The sequence below is a fragment of the Pteropus medius genome, unplaced genomic scaffold, assembly GCF_902729225.1.
Source record: "Pteropus medius unplaced genomic scaffold, Ma_sr-lr_union100, whole genome shotgun sequence".
NCBI classification, from domain to species: domain Eukaryota; kingdom Metazoa; phylum Chordata; class Mammalia; order Chiroptera; family Pteropodidae; genus Pteropus; species Pteropus medius.
In genome coordinates, this window is record NW_024349142.1 from 1 (window position 1) to 8,480 (window position 8,480).

At 44.2% G+C, this 8,480-nt stretch overlaps 1 long non-coding RNA gene across 1 annotated transcript; it reads right to left on the reverse strand.

The window, feature by feature from the left end:
- Positions 1–8: 8 nt before the first annotated feature.
- On the reverse strand, positions 9–2,422 carry LOC120617027 (uncharacterized). Its single transcript, XR_005656749.1, has 3 exons — positions 1,985–2,422; positions 1,043–1,267; positions 9–626 (listed from the first exon to the last, which is right to left on the reverse strand). It is a non-coding gene; the product is annotated as an uncharacterized LOC120617027 (long non-coding RNA).
- Positions 2,423–8,480: the final 6,058 nt, after the last annotated feature.

Sequence of the window (8,480 nt, forward strand, 5' to 3'; positions counted from 1 at the left end):
CAGATCCAGTAACTCTCCCTCTTGACTGCTTGCGCCCTAAACTAATCCACCCACCTGACTGAAACGCCTCAGACACACCAAGATCATGACAAAATCCTGGTGAGTCCACAGGGCAGTGAATCAACAGCCTTGACACCTGACAGATCCTCCTCTCCCACACTGTTCCCACGACCACTTCTCTCCTTCACTGGTGTTTGTGATATCTATAACCTCCCCAACCCCCATCTAGGTGCCCAAGCATGAGACCCAGCCCGCAGACTCCACCCTACTCTTCTTGGACTGCTATTAATGTCACTATGACGAGGATTACCCTACTAAATGTGACCCACAGTGTTACAGACTGAATGTACATGTCCTCCCCGAATGCATACGTTAAGACCTAACTCCTGATGTGATGGTATTTAAAGATGGATATTTGGGGGAATTAATCAGTTTTAGAGTAGGTCATGAGGGTGGGACCCATGTGATGGGATTGGCACACTTAAGAGAAAGATAAAAGTCTCTTGGTCTCTCCACTCACTTGTACCAAGGCCATGTGAGGACACAGCTATCTGCAAGACAGGAAGAGTTCCTCGCCAGGAATGGAATCTGCCAGCTGTTTGATCTGGACTTCCCAGTCTCCAGAACTGTGAGAAATAAAGGTATTTTGTTTTAGCCGCCTAAGCTGACTAAGACATACAGATCTATCCTGGTCCACATACTATCCACCACCTTTTGCAGATGTCCACCCCTCCCCAGAGTCCCAGACCTATGGTCCAGCTGCTCACTTAATACTTCTACTCCAACACAACATAACCACAACAAAACTCCTAATATCTCGAACGAAATGAATCCTACTACCAATTTCCACATCCTGATTGATGGAATTTTCATCCTTTGAACTGCTAAACCCAAAAACTTTGCAGTAATCCCCAACTTCCACCCTTTTCTTTCTCCCCTTCAAAATCAGAAAATCAGAGATCTACTGAAAAAACAGATCCAGAATCCAAATACTTCTACTACCTCCAAGGCCACCGCACTGGTCCTCATCACCAACACTCACCTGGACTATGGCAGTAGCCTCTTCCTTGGTCTTCCTACCACCTTCATACCCCCTTGGTCTCTTCTCCATGCTGCAGCCACAGAGAGCCTTATGACGACTTGATCAGATCACCTCCCTCCTCTGCTCCAAAACCTGCCACTGTTCCCGTCATCTCTAGAACAGACACCCAGCCAGCTTCTCTGGGAGCCATCCCAGGTCTGACTCCTGTCTCCTTGCTCTCTGTTCCTATGGCAAAGAAAGAAGCCTTGAGGTTCCCTTAAAACAGTTCCATCACACCATCAAGAGTCTAAACATACTGGTACCTATACCTGGGGCAACCTGTCTTCAGACCTCACCCGACTGGTTGCTAGCAATGGGAACCACTCCATATAACCTCCAACCTGGTCTGAGGACTCTGGGCTTAGGATTTGTTCAGGGTCCCCAGGCCCAAGGGCTGCAAGAGTGATAGGTGATGAGTCCTAGGACACCACAATCCCAGGGATCATGAGTGGGATCAGGCCCAGTGAGGTTCTAGAACACCCTCCCCTCATCTTTGTAGAGTTCATAAGTGCTTTTGTACTTGTAACAGCCTGTGTGAAGAGGGAAGTTCCGAGAGACAGGTGACCATGGCAGGATTCAACTGGTTGAACCCAGGCGTCCTTATCCACCTGCTCAGTTCTGGAGCCGGGTGACCCCGGATTGACTGTGTTATCTCTGGGTCTTAAGTCCTCAGGGCTGACTCCTATCAGATGGGTCACCTCCGACAAAGCCTAAATCCCCTCTGCCTCCTGTAATCGTTCCCCTTCTGGTCTGTTCCTCTGAACAGGTTTTGGAAAACGTTTAAAAGCCTAACTCAGGCGTGGTCTTTTCTATTCACAACTTTCTATGGATCACAGCGTCCGATAAATAGCAGCCGGTCACCCAGGAACGCTCTGCTTCATGTTCCCTGTTCCCTGAACACACCGGCGGACTTCAGGGCTCCAGAATACTCCCGACTCGATCGTACCCCGACGTCTTCACACGGCCTGCCGCTCCGCCTGTGACCCTCTCTCATTCTGTCATCCCGGATGTCGTCCACCAGCGCCTCACGGTCCCGGACGCCGGGGCCTGGGCTGCACGTGGGGCTTTAGAGTTAGAGGGACTGAGGGCGGTGAGGCCCAGGAAGTGCACTCACAGGAGCCGGGTCCCTCAGAGCGGCCACCGCCATCGACACTGTGGGCGGGGCGGGAGCGGCGGGCGATCGGAACGGAGACCTGGCAGCAGAGTCACCGCAACCCAGTGCCTCAGACCCGCCTCTGAGCAGCGGGGACAACTCCTCCGGCGCCTTCCCAGTCGCGTAGCCTCCGCCCCGAGCCGCCGCTCCACAGCCTGTGATCTGAGCACAAACCCAAGACCAGCCAAACCTACCGCCAAGCGGAGGACGCCGGAAGTCCCGCCCCAATGCGATGCGCACGCACAGAATTGACCCTCTCCTGAGCCTTCATAGGCTCAACGCCAGCGGCGTCTGAAGCAGAGTATTCCGGGTAATGTAGTTCTCACAGCTGCAAAGTCCCAGGGAACGAGCGCCCTCACCTGAACCTCCAGGGAAAAGTGGCACCCTGAGGGAAGTGTGTCTAACCTCCAAGGGCGGGGGAGGGGATTTGCCCTTTCCTTAGATGCCGTACTCAACACTTTATTAAGGGAGCGTTGTCTGCAACCGATCACCTAAGTGTTTAGAGACATTATTTCAGACTCTGAAGCCTAGCGTGTCACCTAGAGTCTAAAAGTATTATTTCAGGCGCTCCCGAAGACGGCAAATCCAAAGAGATGTATCATTGAACAGAGTCATTCAGACACAAAATATATTCACTCTTAGCGGGCACCAAATGAACTTTATCGTTTTCTCTTCAAGTGCCTGGAGCCTGTAAGGTTAGAGTCAGCTTTGTGAGTTTCAAAACGTTGAGTCAGGAACAAGAGAAAAAGACTCCACGTAGGTATAGGACAGAGAAGAAAGAGACGAGACAGAGGTGCAGCCTTACCCAACGAGAGAAGGAGCCCACAATTTCCCAGCATCACGTTCTAGTACCGGGTACTCTAGGCCAGATCCAGATGTCCACACTCTTCCCAGGTGAAAGTCACAGTCATATCCTGGAAGGTCACCAATGCCTGGAAAGTTAGAGGCAGCAAGTGGCTTTGGGCTGTTGGTTGAGATCAGGATTTTTTGATTGGTCACTGCTAAAAGTGTAGAGAGACTTAAGCCTGAGACACTGAGGTCTCTTGATAGCAGGGTTCTGTGCCGCCTCAAGGTGGAGGCGGACACTGCCTCTGGACATAATGTAATAGTGGCCGAGAGAAAAGATTCCTGTGCAGGGAATCAATTCTGTGTCAAGTCTACTGTGACAAGGACTCTGGCTGATTCTATTCCCCCCACATGCCCTCATGTGCTCACATTCAGTCATTTGACCTGTGAGCCTCTGAGATCTGTCAATTGGAACTTTTGTATATTTCTTATGGGAAAGTAAAATGCTACAATGTGAAAAACAGCATAGCACATCCTCAAAAGTTTAATGTAAATATGTCTTCTGATCAAGCAATTCCATTCCTGGGTCTATACTCCAAAAATACTGAAAGTAGGGACTCATATTCTTGTACATCCATGTTCACATGACATATAATCACAATAGCCAAAAAGTGGAAACAACGCAAATGTTCATTAACAGATAAATGGATAATTAAATGTGTCATGTCCAAACAATGGAATATTATTCAGCCACAAGGAGCAATAAAATTCTGATACATGCCACGAGATGAATGAACCTTGAAAACATTATATTAAGTATCATAAGCCAGACACAGAAGGATAAATAATGCGTTTCCACTTAAAAGAAATATCTAAAATTAGCAAACACATAAAGACAGAATGTAGTTTAGATGTTATTACCAAGGGCTGGAGTAATGTGTGAATAACGAGTCTATACTTCATGAATATACAATTCATGCTTGGGTATCTAAAAAATTTTGGAAATAGTGTTGATAGATGCACAACGTTGCAAATTTACTTAATGCCAGTAAGTTGTGCATTTGAAAATGCAAAAAATTTTAATATATAAAATATTCCACTACATATTAAGGTATATACTTAATATCCAAACTGATGTTATCCAAATTGCCCAAATTTTCCAGTCATACTATTTCAAAATGTCGTCAACTTTTCCACTGATGAAGTTAAAACAGTGTAATCGTTCCATAAGCACATACATAATGTTCACATTAGGCCTCATATAGGATTGTGATTTCCAGGACCTAACCACCCCATTCTACACAGAAAAATACATTTCTATCAAGAAGCTGAACATTATTCGTCCGCTAAATAAAGATAGATGTTGGAAGAAATGATTAAATTTCATGTAGAGAACAGGGTCATATGATCACAATCAATTAGAAAAAAATTGTTTTTCTTGTCAGGCGAGTAAAACAAAACTGAGAGACACGAGTATCACTGCAAATGAGCACAAAGGGGCTGAAAGCTGGGAAACACGAAGACAAAAACAAAGAGGTGTCCACCAGCCACCGGCCTGGCATGACAAATAGAGTCATCCACATAGACAAGTGAAAAAGAGAAGACAGTGAATAAAAGGAGAAAAAGGAGCTGACGAGGATCAAGATGATACGCGTGGCTCTGTCCTCGTGAGATCGGCTGTTGGTGCGAGTGTGTTGGACTCACTGCCTGTGCCTGTGCAGGAAAAGGACCATGGAGCCACTAGCCCAGACCATGAAGCCCAAACACATAAGGTCAATTGTGGAGAATATGACTACAACTGCAAACTTAATCAATCTGTCTGTATCGAGTGTGGAACAGTATCCATAATTTATTTTCACACTAAAGTTTTCAGTGTGCATTGGACCAGTTATATTGATAGGAACAAAGATATTCACCAAGAGGTGCACAATCCGGCACAGGACACAGCAGACCCCAATGCACTTTGGGGATCTGATTCTGAGCTCCATCCACCTAGAAAAGTTGGGGCAAAGTTTAATTATCTGGTAGACACTGAGGAGGGAGGTGGTGTTGAGGCAAACCCCTCTGGCTACTCTCTGGAAATAAAAGAGAAGTTTACATCCAGTCTCATACAGGAAATAATACGATCCAAAGGCTGCCATTGTATGAGGGAGCCCTCTGGATAAAAGCACCAAGGAGTTGGCTAAGCCCAGTTGGTTGAGAATGATGTCACGTTTCCCGTGAGCAAAGTGGAGTTATAAAGACAAAAGAGGAAGGAGTTTCCAAGGATTCTTACTCCTATCAGAGTGACTAAGATAATCCCCATTTTCCACTGGGCAGAAGCCATCACATCAATGTCAATGGGAGACTGATTTTAATTGGAGCCATGTGAAGGGCACTTCAACCAACAAAAAGAAATATGTTACCGTCACCATCATGCCTAGTACCCTCCAGCGCAAAGCTTAACTCATGCTTTCTCCACTTCAATGGGCATTACGTAGGTGTGCTTATGGGCGCAGAAGCAGATCGTGGAAGGTCTACTTAAACACGCTTCAAATGTCTATCTATGGGAACCAGATGAACGCATCATGACCCATCTGCACAACAGTTTTCCACACCCATAAACTGCAACAGGAGGGCCTCTACACTCTGATCTACAGAACTGGAGACATTCTGAAGTGAAAAGCCAGGTACAAAACCGTGCAGAGGATGCTAAAGTTTATCCAAGTACACAGTGGAATGAAAACTGAGGCACAGCACATAGAATGGGGCTGAATGTAAGCTAGACTTTTAAGAAAAATATCTTGCCATAGTGTTTTATTTGTACGAGTGGACAATCATTCGTATAGTTATTAAACAATATTAAGCACATCAAAAATTTTAAAAAGACTAAATTCAAAGTTTGAAAAATTTATTGAATATCCACTTGGTCTCCATATATAAAATAAATGCTGCAAGTGAATTGAAAATACAGAATTTTGACTGTATATCCCTAAGGTAGATATATGAAGGCAAAACTACCTGCAAAGAAATCTTAAACTTTGTGCGCATATTTTACAAAAAGTATTGGTATGACACTCTGGAAACAAAGGTATTAATATAAATGGGAAATAAATACTTCTGTGCAAGACAAAATAACTGCAAATGTAAAGCCAAAAAATTGGAATAAAAGCCTAAAACCTACGTTCGATAGGAAAAATCATAGTAATGCACATAGTATTTGACCTTAAACTCATGCGTATTTCATTTCTCGTTTCATTGAATAAATCTAGAAATTATGGACAACCCTACAGCAATGCCTAATTCTAGCACCCGGTAATGGACTCTTAATACAGTTGCTCACTATAAGAAAGCAGAGTGTCTTGGGGGCAAAAAAGCTTATTCCAGGTCGAGGGCAGAATGATCCCAAGATCATTCTGAATCTTCTTGGTATAAAGTAACTGCCAAGGTCAATGCTAGAAGATGTGAGGGAAACAAGTCATTATTCTGAAAACTGCTGAAGGGCAAATATCAATGGTTTCTCTGACAACAGCTGGACGAACTATTTGGCATTAAGAAATCTCTGTGCAGGCACACAACCGGCCTGTTTTGGATGAGCCCTGTGGATGTCACATAAAAATATTTTAGATCGTGGGTAAAGATCCAGAGATACAAACTGAAATATTAAAAAAAAATAAATTCAATAACATTTTAGGAGAGACTTTCTTACAAGGACAATTCCTTCTTCCAGATGCACTGATGTTTCAGTATTGGCTGATGAAGTGGAGGACATTCTTCACATTGAGAAGGAACAAAACCACATGCAGGACAGCCCCTTCCTGAGTCACCATCGTCCTGGCACAGTCACTTCAGCATCACAGGAAATACAGCTGTGAGCTGTATTTCAATTTCCATGATTAAGAACTGAAATGGTTATAATCTTGAGAAACACAGGGATTGTTTCTCAAGACACCAATTTTTGTACTTTATATAGGCAAGTCTCCTTAAATGTGTGAGCAAAAGTACGTTGTGAAAGGCTAGTGGAATTTTAGAAAACAAAACATTTTGGATTTAGTTAAGATATTAGAGGTATATTTCCAGCTTTAATCTTAGAGAAAATAAATATTAGATCTAAACATAAGGAATGTCTAATCTCTTTGCTAAAGTTGTAGTATATTTTCATAATTTTGCCTGAGCGAAGTGTTATTAAGCATGCCCCAAACCTCAGGACTTAAAAACATTTTAGCACATAACGTATTTACAAAAATTAAAATTTTTTCACTTTCGTACTTTCACTGAAAGATTTCTAAAACAAATATGAAAATAAAACTCAAAGAACTACAAGGGGCAATTATAATCTCAGTGCTTATTTGGAAATGAATATGAACAGGTGAGAGAGGAGAGGAGGCATATGAAAAAGTGCAAAGGAAAGGACCTACAGAAATGACCGACTCGGCCGGTTAAAACTGCTCTCTCCTCCCCGCCTCCCATTCTGCCCAGTGCTCTCCAGCTAACATGTTTTCTTATAGCTACTTCCCCCACCTCAAGGACTCTCCAGCTCACATCTGTTGATTCACGGCTTGCCAACCAACGAACGTTCTTCCTTATCTCTGTAGCCGTGTAGGAATAACGAGACGGTGTAAAACTGCTTTTTATGTGACAATTGGGGCTCAGCCTTTGGATAGGAATCTGCTGAACAGGTGCCAGCATCAATAAGTGCTGCTCCCTGCTTATAGCCTAGGAGTCCCATCTCTCTGTTCAAGAATCCTATAATGGTGCTGATAACACCAAGGTCGCGGGTTCTACAAAACAAACAACCTGTAAGGCCAGTGGTCTGGAAATTCCTCCTCCGTTGGAGCCCCCCACCCGAAGCTCCCCCTCCCATCCTGAGTCACGAAGTACACGTGAAACCTCAGACAAAGGAATCATGCGCCCCTTGCATGGGCACTGCAGAAGTATGTAAGCTGTAATAAATCTAACCAAGGGGAGATCGTGCTTTGGATCTCTTGTATGCTTCACGCTCTCCACTGTCAATAAATTCTCCTTCCTCTAACAGTTGTCTGAGCGTCCAAATTCCTCCTTTGGCTGTCGCTTCCTGCAAGTCACACTTTAATACCCAGACCCTGGATACCATTTCTTAGATTAAGTGGTAATTTTATAAAGGGGTTTTAAAAAGTTCTTTTCCACCCCCTACTTTGGCTATATGCATGGATTTTGCAGGTTAAACTGCACGTTTGACAGTTTTCTCTGACATACAAGATGCATGCTGGATTCTACCTGGCATTGTAGGAGTACTGACGTCACAAATTGTTAATATGATCGTCAGGCGTCCATCCAGTGCTGGATCTAAGTTTTGTATCTTGAGTTCATGCATTCAAAGTCTTCCCTGTAAACTTTCTTTCCACATAAGTCTTAATACATTTGGTACTGAGGGTTAAATTCCCAGGATGAAAGGTTGGATCAAAGAGTTATGGACCTGTAGTGCAGCTTGCGAGCGGCGGT